The 19249-nt window shown below is 43.5% G+C and overlaps 1 protein-coding gene and 1 long non-coding RNA gene across 3 annotated transcripts in view; both read right to left on the reverse strand.

Moving 5' to 3' along the window:
* The window catches only part of FGGY (FGGY carbohydrate kinase domain containing), a 123480-nt gene extending 115213 nt beyond the window's left edge, over window positions 1–8267 (reverse strand). The window contains exon 1 of one of the 2 annotated variants that reach the window (XM_085067460.1): window positions 8144–8267. The gene's annotated coding sequence lies outside the window, so the exon portion shown is untranslated. Of the gene's footprint in view, window positions 1–1964; window positions 2119–8143 lie in introns of those variants that run through there. The other variant, XM_085067459.1, reaches the window with a different exon arrangement.
* A 6565-nt stretch (window positions 8268–14832) lies between these two features.
* Window positions 14833–18424, reverse strand: LOC146433647 (uncharacterized). Its single transcript, XR_014853668.1, has 3 exons — window positions 18184–18424; window positions 15317–15423; window positions 14833–15048 (listed from the first exon to the last, which is right to left on the reverse strand). It is a non-coding gene; the product is annotated as an uncharacterized LOC146433647 (long non-coding RNA).
* Window positions 18425–19249: the final 825 nt, after the last annotated feature.

Here is a 19249-nt window from a genome sequence, read left to right on the forward strand (position 1 = left end):
AAACCAGATTCTTTTTTTTTTGTTAAACATAGGCAAATCCTTCTTACTTGCTTTTCACAAAAAACAAATAGCAATAGGAGTATTTTATATCCTGTCTCCTGCTCGCACACACAACATTACTCCAAATTTCTCTTCCTTGTAAGGCAGCCTTGATTTTAGCTCATTAATGTGTTTTTGCTACTTAGAGAACAAGCTTAACAGATGTTAGAGAATTAAGCTCACAGTACCTCCTACTCAGCACTTAAAATTATGGCTTTGCATTGGATTCTTCCCACAAACATTTGAAACCTGGAACCCAGTCTGCCCATGCAATGTTTACTTTCCTTTTTTTCCTTACTAAGCAACCAGGATGTGCCTGTGTGAGTGACTGGGCAGGAAAGCAGAGTTTGTTTATGTGCTTGAGCAGTGCCTATCAGCCTTTGCACATCCACCAGTTTATTGCTGTCAGTCAGAGGGAATAGGAAAGAGTTAAGTGACAGTCCAAAACCAAGAACTCCAAACTTATTTTAACTGGTCTCTTTCTGAATAAAGCTCACCTAGATTCACAAAGAAGCACTCAATAGCTCATGGAAAAGAAAAGGCTAAAATTAAATATTAATCCTTTTTTTTTCAAGCACAGCAAGCACGAAGTTACAGAGGCTGTTCAAAGTGAAGTGTCTCTGCAACAGGATCTGATCTGCTTGCAAAAACATAATTTGATGCCAAGGGTTTTTTTGGAATACCAATCACTTGGTATGCCACCTACTTATCAACCCCATCCACAAAAAGCACTGTCATCTCTAGGTCATAAATGTCAGCAATTATGGACTCTGCCCAAGGGTATTTCTTGAGAACCTAAGAACTCAGCAGAGAAGTTGGTGGAAAATATTTAGCCAAAGTACAGTGATAAGAATTTTAAAGAGGAATGCTGTAACTCTGTTTTGTTTCCAGAAGATTCCTTTGGTACAAGAGCTGAAGAAACTACTTAAAAGAGTTCAGAGGCAGCAGAAGGTTCCAGCACAAGCTTCTTGCTCTGGAATTTGGACACCAACATTCATTACCATGTGAAAAGAAAACTGTTGTGCAAATAAAACATTGGTTTGGATTTTTTATCTGCTGGATACTTACCTTCTGCAGGCAATACCATCATGAGGAAAATTAAACCAGAAAAATGACTGAAATAAAACGTCTTAGAAGTCCAGTCAGACAGGTCAGCTCATCAAGCACAATATTCCTAACATGACATCAAAATATTTTATGCATGGATGATGCAGACTTATGGACTTCCAAGGGGTGGAAGGCAGTGGAGACAGTACTTTCTAAATCCCTGAAGTATCTAGCTCAGGAAGCCTGGCTCCTCGCAGCCAAGAAAAAAGGCCTCCAGAACTCCAATAAAGCCCTGGCTGTCCACTGCAGAATCAGGGCATCATATTTTCAACTTATTATTTGAATTTGCAAGCAGAAGGAGAGGGGCAGAGAAAAAATTAAAAGACATGTCCAGGTTGACCGTGTTAATCCATGACTACAACTGCTAAATCAGGACAAGAAGCCAAAATTCCCTCCAAGCACTAAACCAGCAATGGCCTCTTTCTCTGCAAATCACAGCAGGGACAGAATGGCTTTTCAAACAAGCATTTATGATCAAAAGGCTACAGCATATTATAAATATTTATATGGCCCATTAAATAATAGTCTGTATAAATATTATTCAAAATATGCATGCTGGAAACCACAGACTTCCCAGTTTATCCTTATACAAATGTGTTAGTTTTCCCACATAGGCAATGAAGAAAGAAAAAGTAGGGGTGAAACTCAGTTGCAAAAATATTTCTTTAAAAAAGAAACAAGAAAAAAAAAAGAAAACCCTTAACATTATTTACTTTAATCTAAAAGGAATGAGTAAGTAACCAGACGACTGTTTCATGACCACTCCAGGACTCGTCTGTCCTACGTTACTTCACGGTTAGGGAGTTGCCAGGACGTACCTTTCTGTCAAAGCCACGGGGCAGGAGGGCTGCACTCTCACTTCAGCAGCCCCAAGCTCAGCACAAGTATTCAGCAGCAGCAAGTTTAGACTTTGTGGTGCTGTGTGCTTAAACAGGAGGAATTAGGAAGGACTGGCAGGTCTGTTTTAAACTTTGATCTTTGGAACACTGCGGGCTGCCCAGACCTGGGGATCGTGGATAAATAGTGTGTTTTTAGTATTGCAGCTGTGCTTTTTTGTGGATTACCAAGAAAAAGATTAACAGGCTCAAATTAGGCTTCATAAGCTTCGTGTGAAAAGATCTAAATAGGCTAAATAAAAGCTGCTTTTCAACTGTAGAAAAGAGATAAACCAAAACAAGCACTTTTGACATTGTACTGGAAATTCAGCACTTTGTTGGCTTTCTAGAGTTAAGTAACCAATACAAGTGGTGGTGGTAAAGGTGGCAATCTCTCCTTGAAGACAGTGAACTCCCTTTCCTCTTCCAGCTTCTGTGATTCCTGTTTGAATGTGGAAAGAGAAAGAAGGCACATGTCTGTGTGGGAGAGCAGGAGCAGATGGGGAATTCTAACACTGTGTTGAAGGGCAGTACTAATATAGAAAATATCCTTAAATGCCCAAGGGACTGTGCTATAACTATCAACAAGCATTTATTTTTCAGCTACCCCACAGCAAACAAAACAAAAACAAGGAACAAAAGCACACCTCACCTCCCCTCTTCCCTTCCCAAAACAGAAACACGTACATACAGGATCTCTGTCTTAGGAATGTGAGGACTGTGTTAACAATAACACAACTGGAATAAAGAAAAATGGAGCTGGGGAAAATATACTTCTTCTCTGAAAACCAAACACCTCTAGATTCTTTCATCCATTCTCTGGTACATTCTGTGAAGCTTTCTCACATCTTACAACAAGGAAGAACAGCTTTGAATACTGGAAAAGATCTCATTTTAGTAGCAGGATCCAAACCTGACTACAGTCCCGTAATATCTAGATTGTTCCATCAAACCTTTCCTAATTGTCCCCCTAACATTGTAATGCAGTGTCTATAAATCCCAGCACAGGCAGGACTGAAATTATTCTACTATTTTCTACTATCTCCTCTTCTCTCCATAAATAATTCACTATGTACTAATTTGCTGTAATGTCTCTCCAGATCTTTTTTTTCCCCTTGCTTTCAGTGTCCAAGACAAAGTCATTACTTCACTGCTGCCCTCTGCCCTCTAATTCTATCTTTTGGATTTTAAATACTTTCAGGCCAAACTACTTCCACCTGCTCTGATATAAAGTAAGGCATATCCGGGTTTATCCTGGTGTGACCAGTAAGTGGAGAAATGAAAATGACTGAAGTATTCTAAGAAATGAGATCCAAAATTTATTTTTCAGCTTCCTCTACCTACACAGATATCTCACTCAGCAGAAAGATGTCAGCATGACCAATGTCAATAAATACCAAGCTCTTAAATCTATAACAGAGTTGATTTTCTCTATATTCTGCTCAAGAAGAGATTTGTACTAAACAGAAAAATGATCAGCTCTCCTTCCAGTTCCTGTCTTCAGCTCACACAGGCAGACTCAGCCTGTGGTACTGATGATCAAATAGGAGCAATAGCATTCTGGCCCCTGATTAAAGAGCAGAGTGTGGCTGTGCTGGGTCAGATGAAAGGTCCAATTAGCCCAGGATCTTCCACAAACAGCAGAAGCCATAAGTAAAGCATATGCCTGCCCTTTTCATCCAGCAGCACTTCCCCAGGACACCTTCCTCCTGCTATCTATAGTAGAGGCACTTCCTGAGCCAGAAATTTTATCTTTAGGATTAGCAGACCTTGAAAGCTTTTTCCTCTCTAAATTTGTTTGTGCACTTTCTGAATCGGGGGAAACTTTTCCAACTGCAAACTACTGTAGCAAAATTAGTTATAAAGCTCTGTGTAAACAATGCAAGAAAACACCCTTTGGTTTGTTCTGAGTGTGCCACCTGCTAGTTTTGTTTAATGTGTCTGAGTTCCTGAGCTAGAGGAGACATTAAGCAATTGCTTTGTATTTACTTTCTCTGTGCAGTCACAATTCCATTGCATTCTGAATCATCTCCAAAGGCCTCGCTGCAGCTATCCACAGACAACGGGTGTTGAGCTGAACTCACAATCTCTACACGGTCAGGTAAGTCAAAAAGCATTTTCCTGCTCTCTGACTGCTCATGGATGTGGCAGTAACATAACCACCATAACATACTGTAGTTGTAAGTACTAATAAGCAACAAGATGCGATGCCAAGACCATTTTTGGCAAGTGGAGATACTGCTCAGAGATGCTACAGTAGGAAAACAATGTGTTGGGGTCAGCTGAGAGGTGCTGCTCAGGAGCACAGAGGTGGCCAGAGAATTCTACCCTCAGGCAGGTCCCAAGAGCTGCCCTCAAACAGAGGGATCCAGGAGCTCCTTCCAGCTACATCTTAGAGAAGACTTGGGGCTACTGCTCACCCTGGTTTTCCCTGGCCCTGCTGCATGTCCCAGTGAGCAGCAGCACACCTGGCTGTCCTCTACGCTCCCTAGCCTGGAACTTTGCCACACAAAGGAAACAAGTGCAGCTCTCTCTGCTCCAGTGCTCACCTAACCCCAGGAACAGCAGGAAACAGCTGCGGAGAGGAGCTCTCAGGAAAAAGGAAGGCTGAGGAAAGGGCCACCAGAACAAAAAAATCAGATGAGAAGACGCAGCCTACTGGGGAAATCCAACAGCTCCAGTTCCCTCCGGAGCTCTCTGGGCCCTGCTGGGCCTGGGCCATCACTTCAAAAGCCAGGCCTGATCCTGCATCCATTAGTGGCAACCTCCCAGCCATATCAGGAGCTGAGGATTAAACCCCTGACGCTCGTGAACATCACAGGTGCATTCACACATCGGCAGGGTTTTGAACATTTGCCATAACCTCCAGTCTGTCAGGCAGAGGAAATGTTGATCAGTTAATGTCAGGACACAACTCCCAGGGAGGAAAACCTGAGGAATAAGGGGAGTATATAGCAGCACCCTTTCTTCTCCACAGCCTGGCAACAGCAGGGGATACAACCCATACACAGCACACTCTGGAGATCCATTCCCTGCTCTGACGCTGCAGCTGCACACATCCCCAGAGGCTGTGCTAACAACCTGGCAGACAGACGTGTCCCAAATGACACTGCAGAATGCCTGAAGCCCTGAAAGAAGACACTATCTTGTTTACATTGACTGAGGGGGAAAAAATGCCACCTAATTATTACATAAATTCTGGCTGTAACAGCTTCATGACTAGTTGAAAAGAGGTAACAGGCTCCAAAATGACTGATGGACTCAAGTGTTTGGATCCACCAGCTTATTAATCTAATGCTAAGGAAGATCTTTCATATCCCTGTGTCTCTATCACTTTAACCTATCCATGATGGACAGAGAGAAAAATCTCTGTTCTTTGCCTGTAAAATTGATTCATGTACTGTGACCTTTTTTTTTCATTCCATGCTATGATGAAAATGGAGAAACAAATACAAACCCCCAACCAACCAACATAACACACACCACAAAAAAGAAGCATACGGCAAACACAGCCTAGCACAATAATGTGGATTTGCAAAATATCTGTTTAGGTTATAAAATGCAATTTGGAGGAGAATGCAATTCAAAAGGCACAATTACAATTCACACAACAGCTTTAAGCTGCATTCCTGCAGCAAACCAGCCTTGGCACCAAGAGCTTCTGTGCAGGATACAGGGGTAACTACAGCCATTATGCCACTGTGGATACCAAATTAGCCAACCTGGGTAAATGCTGATATTCTAACTTTAATCCCATCTTCAGATTCCAGTGCTACATCACGGTTGAATCTGGCACTAGCCCTGTGATTACGTACCAGCAGATCAGTATAAAAATAATTTGTTCTGAGTTCACAGTTTTATGAAATGATAAAACATCAAAATTAGCATTCTGGCTGAAATCCACTGCATTTCCCATCAAGGCTTACACATTTAAGCAACATCTGAACCAACTGCCTATAATTACTCCTGGCAGATACTGGAGCACTTAGGCCAGCAGTAGATGCAACAGTGAAATAAATTTTTAAAGACATGCTGCAAACCACTTCTTTCAAGATGCTCACCCCAGAAGCAAACATGTGTCCATAAGCCGAATCCAGTTTATTATACAGGATTTGTTCACTCTTGCATAGTAAAAGCCTGAGAAGAATGACAGCCCCAAGTAATCTGTCAGTTTAAAATTAAGCATTTATTTGGGCTGCAATTCCAAAAACACTCGCCCTGAAGTTCCTGTCACAACTACTTAAGAGGAAGTGGGGTTGCATATTAGCTTAGGTTAAAAGAAACACTAATTCTGCACAAAACCCAGTTATTTATATATTCGAAAAAACCAACATTTTAAAATTATAATTTAACTGAGAAACATAGAATGGAGTAACAGAAGTGGCTAAAATTATACATAAAAACTTCCTAGCATAGAACTAGTTTATTTAGTCTTTCCTAACATATAAATCTATTTCTGCCATAATTCTTATAGCTGGGGAACAGCTGTCCCTACAAGCAACCAATTCTCCCTGTATTCATCCTCCTATCCCAGACACCCTTCCCAGGAAAAAAAGTGCCTCTTTTTTTTTTCCATATGCTCATACACATTCCTGAAGGGAAGTGGCCATTAACATTACAGAGCATTTAAAATTTCATTGTTTTTGTACTATATTTAAGTACATTTAGAAAAAAGTTAACTTCAACTACTTAAGCAAATGATCTTCCAGGATTAGCAACTACATGAGGATAAAACCCAAAACTACCTTCCCAACAATATCTCTGCTTATTACTTTCTAAAAACCTCAGAGATGACCGAGCCCTCTCCTCTACTTCCCTGGAATTTGTTTCGTAAGTGTTCTCTGGAGAAGAGCACTGACACTAAATTTATTAAACTTCCTAACAGATCCCAGGCACCTCAGCAGAGAAGGAATCTGCCAAATCACCAGTTCCTCACCAGTGCAGAGCCCAGCACCAGCGAGGAACACAGCCTTGTTGGAAGGTCTGGAGGATCAGACAAGTGAATTCCAGCAGGTTCCTGGGATGTGTTCCGTGCCAGCCCAGGGGCTGTATGGGAACATGGGCGTGACAAGGAGACAGGGCTACAAAGGTGCCAGAAAGCAGAGCTGCATGAGGACAAGGGAGGCAGAGGTGGAAACAGGACACCAGTTCAGCAGCACGTGTGCCAGAGATGAGACTGGAGACCACATTTATGGGAATCTCCCAGGGATGTGGTGGAGGATTAGACAAGGGTGTGAGTGATGTGCGTGTCCCACCTGCCCAGGTCAGCTCACCTGAGCGCTGCCATTTCACAGAATCACAGAATAAGCAGAGCTGGGAAAGGACCCATCAGGATCATCGAGTCCAGCTCCTGGCCCTGCACAGAACAACCCTAAGTCACACTGTCACCGAAACTGACAACACCATCTGCCCCAGAGCATTGTCCAAATGCTCCTTCGGGCTCTGGCAGGTTTGGCGCTGTGACCCTCGGCCGGGGAGCCTGTTCCAGTGCCCAACCATGCTCTGGGTGAAAACCTTTTCCTAATGTCCAACCTCAATCTCCCTTGACACGGATAAAGGCGATGCAAGGCCGCAGGAGGCATGGGAGGATCCGTGTGCCCACACCAGCCCTGGGAAGCTCCAAATGCCTGCCTGGCCCTGAGCACCCCCGGGCTGTGAAGGGCAGCCCGCTCCATGAGTGTAGGAGTTATACATGGCCCTGCTGAAGAGAAGCGTAAGGAGGAGACAACTGGGGGCGGCCAGAAGGACGTGAATCCCATCAGCCACACGAAAAGCTGCTCTGAAAGTGATTTGGAGCGACGCGATGGCTCAGCCCACGCCCGGCCGGGGGAGCCGCACGGGGCCCGCGGCTGCGGCGAGCGGCTCTCTGGGGAAGGAGGCGGCGCTGGCGATTAAACAACAACACGAACGCGAAACCTCCTTCCAGCGGCAGGATCCGAGCGCTCGCGGAGCAGGACGGATTCCTCCGAGCGGACAAGGGGCAGGGACAGGGACAAGGACAGGGGCAGGGCGGGCGCAGGAGCTGAGGCTGCGCGCTCCCCTCACGGCGGCCGCGCTGAGGGGCTGAGAGCCGCCGCGGCCTGGCGAGCGCCATCCCTCACTGTGCCCCCATCGTCACTTACTTGTGCCCCCTGGCACTGCCCGTCCCCAGAACCCGCCGCTGCCGGGCTCCCCTCACCGGGCTCCCTTTGCCGGGCTCCCCTTGCCGGGCTCCCCTCACCGGCCGGCCGCGCCTGCGCCGGGAAGGGGCGGGCAGGGAGGCGGCGGAGGCCCGGCGGGCTGAGGGGCAGCGGAGCTCGGAGGGGAATCGCCCGCCGTTAGCCCGGCAGGGAGGCGAGGGCTTGCCGCGGGTTGTATAATGGCTGGTAAAGCCTATTGCCCAGCATCGCTGTGCCGCACGGGACTGCAAAATAGCGGAGGTCACGGAAGCGAGAGGCCGGGTGGATAAGCCTGTGAAGAATGGATGTGATCTAGGAGGATAAATATATAAAAACATATAGTTAAATAAACATATAGGAACATATAGAAGAATAAATAAACAGGAGTGAGTGTCAGGGCTAAGGACATCCCCCACCTTGACCCATAAATATGTAATTACTTCTTAAATAAATAAAACAAGGCTGGGAGCCGGGAGTTTGGTGTTCTGCACGGGGTTGCTCAGAGAGTTTTACCTGAAAAGCTGGGAAATTGATGTGAGGAAAAAAACCTGAGTTTAGTTAAGGTTTGCTTAAACTGGAGGGATGATGGGACAGTGGGATGCCCTCAAATGCATCCCTGGAAAACAGAGAAATCACAGAATCAGCTGGGCTGGGAAAGACCTCTGAGATCATTGAGTCCAAGCCATGGGACAGCCATGGCTGAGCACTCCAAGGTTTGGGATAAAATCCCAAAACATCCCTCCATGACCCTCCGCAACCCACACAGGGAGGAGTGGATGGCAGCTCTCACATTCCCATCGTGTCCAAACACTTCTGGCCCCAGGGAGCCACTAGGGATTTTTCCTGTTACCCCTCAAATGCTCTGCAACAGGAAAGCTTGCAGCAAAAATGCTCTCTTGCAACATTTCCAGAATATTCCCACTTCAGCCCGGGCAGAAATGCTGCAGGGACAACCTTGCTCAGGGAAAGATGAGTGTTGTCTCGTGGTTAGAGCACAGGGTTCATGGTCAGGAGCTGTGGGCTCTCATTCCAGCCTTGCCACTGAATCATTTTGAGAGCTTCGCTAGTCACTTTGTACTAGAACCAGTTAGTAATTTTCCGTTGGGATGGTTTTCTGATGGAAAACACTGCTCCTACTGAACTGAAATCTGGGTGAAAATCGATTTTTCCACTGGGAATACCTTGTGTCTGGGCAGGGTCAGAAGGGTGTTAGACCCAAACTGAAGTGTTGGGGGTTTCTTGCATTAGTCCAAGTGTTTTGCTTTGAATTGATAGATTAAAATAAAATACCCTCTCCTGACTGTAATTCCAAGTCATCTTATGGCATGGTGTGAGTGTGTGCTCTTGTGCTATGCTTCACTCCCCAGGAGGTCTACACTGGAGTGGGATTCAAATTTCTCTTTTCTGAGATGTGCACATCCCGATCTGAGTCAGACCTGGCCCGTGGGGACAAATCCTAGCACAGAGCCACCACTCTGACCAGGGAAACTCCATGGAGAGAAAGTGTAGAGTTCAGAGACACAAACAAGCTGTTTCACATTAGCTCAGTGGCCTAAAACAAAGCACCGTGACTGGGGAGATACCCAAATGTTTTGTGCGACTGAAAAGCAGTAAAATGAAGCCCAGAGAAATGGACCTGATTCTGTTCCAGAATCCTATTCCTCTCTTCATTAAAAACAAATTTATTTCTGCCCTCCATATAGTCATACACTGACACTTTCTTTTAGTATAATACTTGTTCTTCTCCCACAATATATTTGTAGACACCATTGAAATCCCTTATTTGTTTTGCCAAGTTAAACATTAACCATTTATTTTCTTTCATAACAGAAAGTTGTGGATTATCTAATAGTTTTTCTCTGCACTTCTTTCAGTTGTAATTCATCTTTTCTGAGCATAAGTGATCAGAGCCTGACATACTGTGTAATGTTTAAAATGAGGGCTTGCTAGAGACTTGTCCAATGGCAATAATAATTACCCCTGCACTCTTTTAGTTACAGACAGGGATCAAATTTGCCATTTTTACATCTACATTACATTAGCACCTCGATTTACCTAGGCCTTTTTGTTCCAATAAATAACAAAAATAAGTGCAGACAAATGTATTAACTTTTGCTTAATACATTTTTCCATTTCATCTCATTTCTCTACTACTCACATGGTTTCTTTCCAAGTGGGTGACAAATGAAGATATTCTCAAGAACAATTATAAGATCTCCAACTAATGAATCCAAGTTTAGATTATCAGATATTCCCAAGCCCACATGAGGCTTAATTCATTGCTCCTTTGAAATATTCTGAAAGCTGAGGGTTAAGAGGTGTTATATTAGTGCAGAATAATGATGATTAATTTGTACTTCGTATCAAATGCAGGAGAAGCAGATACATGTGCAGTGAATCCTCTATAATTCTAAAATCTTTTTATAAAGTTGAAAATATCCTGAGGATGTATGTGCCTTAAATGGAACACAAGACCCTTTTTCCTGTTTAGAGTGTAGCTGTTGTAATTTTCCTTCATATAAATCCCCCCACCACACACACTTTTTCCAAGATTCTGGACAGATTCACTTAAAATATACCCTTTTGCCTTTTCATTACAGAGTAACTAATGAAAATTCCATTTTCAACGTGCTTTCTGGGAGACAGGGATGTTCTTTTTTTGGTGATTAACCAGAGCCCATATTTCAAGCAGCAGAGATACAGCTCCAGGTAGTGTAAATCAGCACTGCCCAAGATGGCCCTCAGTCCTCTCAACCCCACAGAACAATTTAGTGGGTTTGGATGACAGCTGGCATCTTTGAAATATTCTCTTCTGCAGAACTAGACTAGATGTGACACTTGCTGGAGAAGAAATCTTGCATAAATCTGTCGAAAAAGACTCAATCATATTACTTCACTAGCCGTGGTAACCTTTGGAGGCCAAAGTCCAGACAGGTTGAGAAATGGAGCATGAGTCCATAAAGGTGACAATTCCATTAACTGCGATCAGAGAGAGAGGTGAATGGTGAGATAAAGACAAATGACTTCTTCTGTAAAGAAAAGAAAATATGTGTGTGGAGGGGAAAGAGGCAGAATGAACATTTTCCAGCCTTGTAGAGGGAATAAAGACTCAACACAAAAACATCCCTCAAGCTCAGTGGATGCAAGTTTTATCCCAACATCCTGACTTCCTGGTGAATGTCAAGCAGCAAAGGACCTCTGAACATCCCAAAATTCCACTTAGGTGTTGATTAACATAAAAGTGGCAGGGAAGAAAATCTCTCTAAAGGCTTCTGTTCACATCTGTGCCTAGGCAGTTCATAGAAGCACCCGAGGGTGAGTTTTAATCTCATTTGAAGGAGTATAATACTTCTTCAAATGTTAGAGGAAGTAGAAGCTGGGGAATACTCTAGGTGAAGTGCTTACTGGGCCATTAGACCAGGGCTATTCATTCAAACAGGGAAATAGGGAAGTAAAAACCAACTGAATTCTCTGCAATGACAAGAAGGGATTTTTGACTGTACAATAGGAAAAAAAGGAAATTTCCTTAGGGGGAATTTTTCTGGTTTTAACAGAAATATTAAGTTACTCTTGGATACTAGAGCGGCCAAAAAGGGAAATCCCTGTTTTACACAGCTCTAAATATAGCTAGAAAAATAACTCAGATTTTATCAATTTGTGACCCATTTCCTCACATTTTGGGCAGTTCACCTTTTAATACCAAAGTCAGAAGCTGATATAAACAAGTATACAATATTTCAGGCTCCACCAAAATTCCAGTGTCTTGCCCAGGGCCTGTTCCTGCCTGCCCTCTTGGCTGGACACCAATATCCTTTATTCTCAGGGGAGTCAGCCTTCCAAAAAACCACTTGGCACTCGAGTCAGGGCTGCTCTGTTTTCCTAACGTTCGCGGCAGGCAGGATGTTTTCCGACTCTGGTACCCAACAGTTGAGCATTCCAGACAGCATGGGGATTTTTCTTTTGAAACCACACTGCCAGTGCCATAAGAATAAGTGAGGTTCTGTGACACTGTGTGATCCTGGTGGGAAAATAGGATGACTTTGCTGTCACGCAGCGATATACAAAGGGAAAATGCGCATGGCTCTTGCCACCTTTGTAAACTCTCCTTCTGTGGTGTGAATGCTGGAAAAAATCCTGGCTTAAAGTCCTGTTTTCATCAAATGGCTCCTCTCTGGGAAGATTGCCAGAAGGAGAAGACCCCCTCTCAAAATGCCTGGCCAGAAAAGCAGCCCACTGGTGCATTGTGGCAGAGGGGCTGCTCAGTAGTCTGTGCACACAGTGTTTTCAGCAAGTGAAAATGTTGTTTGCTCCCCAGAACACACAGTACAGATACCCCTGCAACTTTGTTTGCCTGTCCATTCACACTCCTTAAATTTTATAAACATGACTTTATGATTAACATTTCTATTCAAGTGATTGCTGAGCTCACTGATGTCTGGGTCAGCTCCAGCTGTGCATCCTTTTCCTTGTGGAAAAGACACAGCCCAGGGCAGGGCAGGGCAGGCAGGTGACAGCTCAGTCAGGACTGCACTCTTCACTGGCCAGGAGCAGACAGACTGTTCTGGGAGGCACATTGCCAGAGACATCTCCCACCACAGCTCTGTGCCAAAATCCAGATGTGCAAAATCGTGAAATCACAATCCGTCAAGCTGGAAATGAATTTCACAAGCCAAGCTGTGAAAATCTCCTTAAATTTCACAATACCTTACATCTCCAGGAAAACAGCGAACAGAGGTTAAATATTTTTTCTGCAACATCCTTCCAAGCCTTTTTCCATAGGATATGACCAGCTTGCATGAAGTACTTTGTTACAGTGGTGATACATCACACAGTGGTGCCAAATCCAGTCAGTGTGGAGAGGATTGAAAAGGCTCAGCCACCCTCCAGGCAGTGTGTCCTGATGCCATTCCTGGCACCTTCTACAAAAGGCAGATCCTATTTTGCCCTTTGAATTCCAAAACTGGTGAACGCAGTCACGGGAGGCAATCAGTCAGGATCTGTTAATTTGTAAAAAGTATGACTGTCTGCTCTCCAAGGGTGAGATTAACTGGGATCTGTACTTCCCAGATTATAAACAACACGCAGCCTTTCTCCTTAACTCATTGCAAAAGGTACAAATGTTCCAACGCCAGCTCTGTAATCTTTGAAAATCTTAAACGGAGCAGGGGCTCATTCCACTACATAAAAAGAAGTTTGTAGGATCATGTAGCTACCTGCAGATCACACACAGATAAACCAAACAGCATAAGAAACTGGAATAAAGTCACCATTTATGTAGCTGGTTCCTATAGCAGTGAGATTGTCATGCTCTGTATACAGCCCAAGACAAATTGTCTGTTTAGAATTAAAATATGATACTGTTTCCAAAAGTCTTGCCTCCAGGGAGATAGTTTTATACCACAGGGCAGATTCAGCCCTGGTGTAGGATTTCTGATTTTCATGGAATTGCACCATTAAGGAATTTGGCCCAACATCTTGCCCACACTGATGCAATTCAACTTTTAAGGGACAGTTATGGGGTTTCCTCCTAAATCAGGCCAAGTTTCTGGAACAAGGGAAGTCTGTAAAAGAAACCGTTGGAGGGATGTTTTAGTCTGGCATTTAGGAACATTCCCATGTTAGAAAACGTCACAGGATTTATTTTGTATGTCTTGCACGTTAGAATTTCGTGCTTTTTCTTCTTTCCTTCCAGAGACATTGTCAGTAGGTGGTCATACAAAACTGGATAAACCCCAAAGAAATGTAATGAAATTATTATAGACAGAGTGAGCAGAAAGACATTTGTGGATCCAGTTCGTTCTGCCTCATCTTTGTTATATAAATGTATTTTCCATACTTAATATATTGCCTGAGCTTGCAATATATGATTAACAGAAGGTCTGCACCACTCAGGACTCAGGAGAAAAACGTAAGAAGTTAATTCTCCAACATTTTAGGTAACTTTAAGTATTTTGGGTGTGACTGATCTCACACAGTGCTTTGGATTTATGCTTTGTATGACAGATGGAAATCTGAATACACACACTGATGCTCTCCCTGATGTTGAAAACTTCTGTGCAGGAACAAAGAGCTGTAACACTTCCCTGTTCCTGGAGCTAACCTGGTATTTCCTAAAATCATGCAGCTCCACAGGTCATGGCCCAGCAAACAGGAGTTTCCCCAGCTCTTCCTGCCAGCGCTGCATGTACCGAGCACCGTGACGGGCTGGAAATGTGATGCTGTCAAGGGTCTGGGGGAGATTATTCCCTTCCCTCTGCAGTTGTTTGAGCTGCCCAGACAGCATGAAGCAGATGCTCAAGTTCTTAAGGCTTCTTGGGAAAATCAACACTGTTTCTAAACCGTACCAGAACCAAAACTTTGGAAAGATTAATTGAGCTTGGGTCAAGAGGGAAGAAGAATCCAATAGCTTTTGATAACAGTGAACTGGTAAATGATGTGCCCAATGCTGAGATCTCTTATGAGTCAGAATATTCAGTGCATCACATCAAAATCTCCTTTAGACTACTGACATAATATTTGAATGAACATGGAAAAAGATAGGACAATCAAAAGTATATTTTAACTTGCATTCTTACACTAATCTGACAACCACAAAGCCTTAGTTTAAATCAAATTGAGCAAATGCTCTCAGTAAATTAAAATAGATGGAGAAATATGTGTAGAATAAGTTTTAATGTGTGTACAAGAGTTACAAAAGACTTTGGCACAGCTGCAGTTCACACAAGCAGCAGAATGAACCTGTTTCAGGCACTCTTTAAAATCCCATTCTTCTTTGTCACCCTTTGGATTTTGCAGATTGTCTTTCCAAGGGCATGATAAAACCATCACAGCTTTAATCACCTTCTTGAATCACTGGCCAGTCAGAAAGGCTGAATATGAAATAAAAAGCAAGACACAACAAAAATCAGAAATACTAGACATTTTTGCCATTTCTGTCAGCCGCAGCTAGGAATGTTGCGATAAAGCAAGATAAGAAATTGAGGACGGAAATAAGTGGTAACTGCAGTCTTATTTTAGAGTATTTTATGTCTGTTTCAAAATGAGGAGGAATATGTGACTGGGCACAAAACTCCACCCTCTCCAACTGCTGGGATCACTGTTTATGAGTGTAGCCAAACACCAGAGCAGTTTCCTTACCTACAGTCTTGTTGCAATCATGGAAATGCCATGGGTTGTTCTGGTGGAGACTTCATCCCTGTGGTCACAGTGTGCACTGCGAAGTCATCATCTTGGGACACATGGGACTGGAAAATTAGAATGGCAGATAATCATCCTGTATTTCCTTTCATGGAATCCTGGCCACCAAGGGTCAGCAGCTAAGGAGCAAATGTATGTGAAGAGAACAACTCCACTGTGGTGGGCACTGGACCTGATGTGTGATTGCTGAGAGCACAACCTCATCCTTCTTGACCACCTATTGCAGTCACCTTGAATGGCAAGTGCCCTGCTTCAGGTTTACTCTGTTTTTTTTCCTCCTTACTTTATTGCATTTAAATGAACTGGCAGCTCAAAATTTCATCTAAAGCTGTTTCAAATGCTTTTCTGCTTTAAAAGAAAGCCCACCTGAGGATTATCTACTCAACGTGGAGCTTTAGGAAATCACATTGATCTGGAATAAAAAAAAAATCTTTTTGAGTTGCTTTGTTTTAATGTTAGTGAAGGAGAGAAATCCCAGATAGGGCTGTGGATGTGACTGTCATTCTTTGAGAAAATAAATGTTTTAAGTCAGTCCAGTGGTACTTGTGGCACTGAGTTTCTAATGTTGAAAACTGACACCAAAACCATCACCTGAACAACTTAAAATTTTGACCCAAGAGTAATGTCCCCTTGTAAAAGAAAGACCTCCCAAATTAAGACTCCAACTGCTCCATCTTGAACTATTAACCTATTTTTCCAAGCTGCTGCCTGTATTGGACTTCGAACCAAAACTGAATGAATGCAGAGGAGGAAGCCTGATGTACAGCAGTTAAAATATATGGAGGATTTGGAGGGTTTTGGCACATCAAACCCTTCAAAGTTCAACATATTTGCAGTTTGGTGTTGCAGGCATTTCCCTTCCCACTGGAAGGTTAACCTATCATGGAGGAATACATTGCTCTCAGATAGTATCACAAGCTGGTCATGATCTTGCTACATTAACTTATTCTCAAGCAGAAGAAAACTAGTGTCACCTGTGCTGGGAGGTGTCTTGGTTGGATTGTTCTCTTTTATTTTACACAATCTTATTAAGGGGAACGAATTCAAAGGTTGAGAGTAATATTTTTGGCCTTTTAATCATGGCCTGTTCAAGGTAATCCATATTTTGGCAATGGCCAGTAATGTTATCTTCATTTGTTACCTGTTGCCAGATTTATTCCATAGAATTTTACCCAATCCCAGGACCAGGGAGCCTTCTGACTGCAATTCTCCCAGCCCAGCTCCCCTCAGTCCATCCCAGCCCTTTGCAGTGTATTTAACATGCAAAACCCCACGTTGGGACCTGGGTTGAGTAACAAGGTTTGGGACACCCACTTGATGTCCTTAATATTGGGTGACAGGAAACCAGGGGATGGAAGAAGCCACTGGTGTTGGTTTGTGAGGTCCTGAAGCCCTGAGCTCTGGTTCTAGGGGGATCTCTGCTCTTTGACAACACTTCCCACCATGTGTTCCAGCCAGGAAGATGGATGTACCTTAGTTAAAGTGAGTCATTCACTGAACCTGGGCCAAACTTTGAAGCAAATCTGGGCCAGTTTACTGCCTCAGGAGGAAACCTGGTTTTTGCATGAATTAGATGTGAAAATAAGCAGAGCCTGACTGACATCTCCTCTGAATTCCAACTCTAAGGGTAAAACCCAGAGGGCATTAGCCTCAGGCATGACAAAAATGAGGAGGGGAAAATGAGGCTTCCTGCCTCCCCTGCAAGAGCCAGAGAGACATATATTACTCAGAACTTAGGGTAAATTGTTAATGGTTTATACACTAATTAAGTAATGTTTATAGAATGGCTTACATATGTAAATGGCTGTAAAGATGCTTACGTTTTTTCCTGCACTCTCCAATTAAAGGAACTTTCATTATAGAGCAAAACAATTCCATCCCAACTTGTTACACCAGTTCTTTAGCCAGGCAGCTTTGCAGCCACTGCTCCCAGCTCAAACTGGGCTATTGTGTTTCTCTAAGGAAACTTCTGTGCTGGTTTGTAGTTGTTTTAATTCCATCACAGATCACATTCTGTTTAATGATAATTTGATTTTGCATTGCAATACCCAGATGTACATTAGGAGGTCACAACCTTTCCATTTATCTCTTAAAGTAACTATTTTTTCCCTGAGTTCCATCAGGTTAAAACAGTTAGCAATTTTTCTCCTTGAAGTGTCCCTTCAGCTTGGCCAAGATATATAATAGATCAGTGTAGCTACAAATGCATTACAACATTAGTCATCAATTAGTTTTAAACCATCGCTGTAATATATCATTTATCCAGCTTGCTGTAGCACTATTGTGAACATTTAATTTTTTAAAGGCATCTTGATTTTTTAACCTGACGGCTGCATCCCCCTTTTGTCTCCTGTGCAGACATCTCCTTAAGGAACAATAAAAATTAGATTTGTTTGACCTGCACTCAGGGTTCGTTTAAGCGAGATGGATTTTAATTGCTCTGCCCAGTCTACCAGACAGCTTTTATGTAATATTCCAGACATTTACGCACTGTCTTTTCCCTTGCTGTAAGCAGGTGTGTGTGCCCACAAATGCCTGTAAAGCAGCTCTTCCAATTCATTTCACATCTCTGACAATCCTCTGGGAAATTGCTTTCTCCGAGATACCGTTGGCATCAAATTAAGGGCTTCGATTATTGCCACTTCTTCCCTCCTAATACCATTTTCTTTTGTCTTTAAGATTCACCTTCTTGTGTGGCTAATTCTAAAAGGACCTTGCTGAGCATTGTGTTCCTTGGGTTTGTGTTGTCATTATATGGTGACTCACCCCTGCATCTCCCAGCAGTGAGAATGGGTACAGGGCCTTACCTGTCTCTCCCAAAATCCATATTCTCCTTCCACCACTTGCTGTAAGATCTATGATTTGAAAAGGTTTGGAATATAAGCTCAGTCTGGGAGAAGCAGGTCTGTGCCACAGTGGCTCAGTATCTCTCAGGATCTCTAACTTCAATTAGGAAGTCACGCGAGGAGCTTATCGCAGCACTGACTCAGAGCCCAAAACACCACAGCTGCTCTGCCAGCTCGGAGTGGAGGCACAATGAGCTCACATTTGCCCACGATGAACCTTACTTGCTCCAGCTGCTCCATCAGGGAGAGGAGAACCTCATGTGGAGAGTTCTCTCCCTGCTATCTCTCCCCTTGCACGGGTGATACAATCTGAAGATGAGATACTCTGGTTTTCCTGTTCTCCCCATTCCTAAAAAGGAAGATTTGGCTATCCTGTGAATTACCAAATCAGCACAAAAAAATGGGCCTCCTAAGCAGTTCTTTGTGCCTACAGCTGGTTCTGGTCTCCTCTCTGTTGGACACACACATGTACTTAATTCCCAGTTGTGCTGGATGCCTATTAAAAGAACAAATCTGCAAGTGAGGAGGGTCTCTTCTGCCATGTCAATGGTGGTGAAATACGTAAATCTCCTGCATGCTGAGGCGAATGAATGCTCAGAGTGCTTGGGAGAACAGCTGGGAAAGAGAATAAGCAGTTTTTATTCTGCTGCAAAGTGTCACTGATCCAACTTGCTAAGCTGATCCTCATGTGGCACGTTGTGCCTGCTCCGTGATTCTGCCTCCTGCTTCCAGGGGGGCAATTTCAAGTGCTCAGCACTTCAGCCAGCACAGGAAAAGGGACAAACCTGTTTCTCTCACAGTGGTACAACCAGCATGGTGCTCAGCAGCAAGGGGAAAAGATGGTTCCAGTTAGGAGTCCCATGAGGGACTGGAGATGGAGATCATGGTGAGCAATGGAGAAAGGTGTGGAGGAGCAGGGGGATCTGCCTGTCTTGGCAGCCTGGGAAGCCAGAAGAGGATTTGGAATAATATTCCTCCATGCCACTGTGTTTCTCCCTTTTTATCTGCCAGTGATGAATCCCAGTCA

The sequence above is a fragment of the Lichenostomus cassidix genome, chromosome 8 (genome assembly GCF_008360975.1).
Source record: "Lichenostomus cassidix isolate B80296 chromosome 8, HeHo_3.0, whole genome shotgun sequence".
NCBI lineage: Eukaryota > Metazoa > Chordata > Aves > Passeriformes > Meliphagidae > Lichenostomus > Lichenostomus cassidix.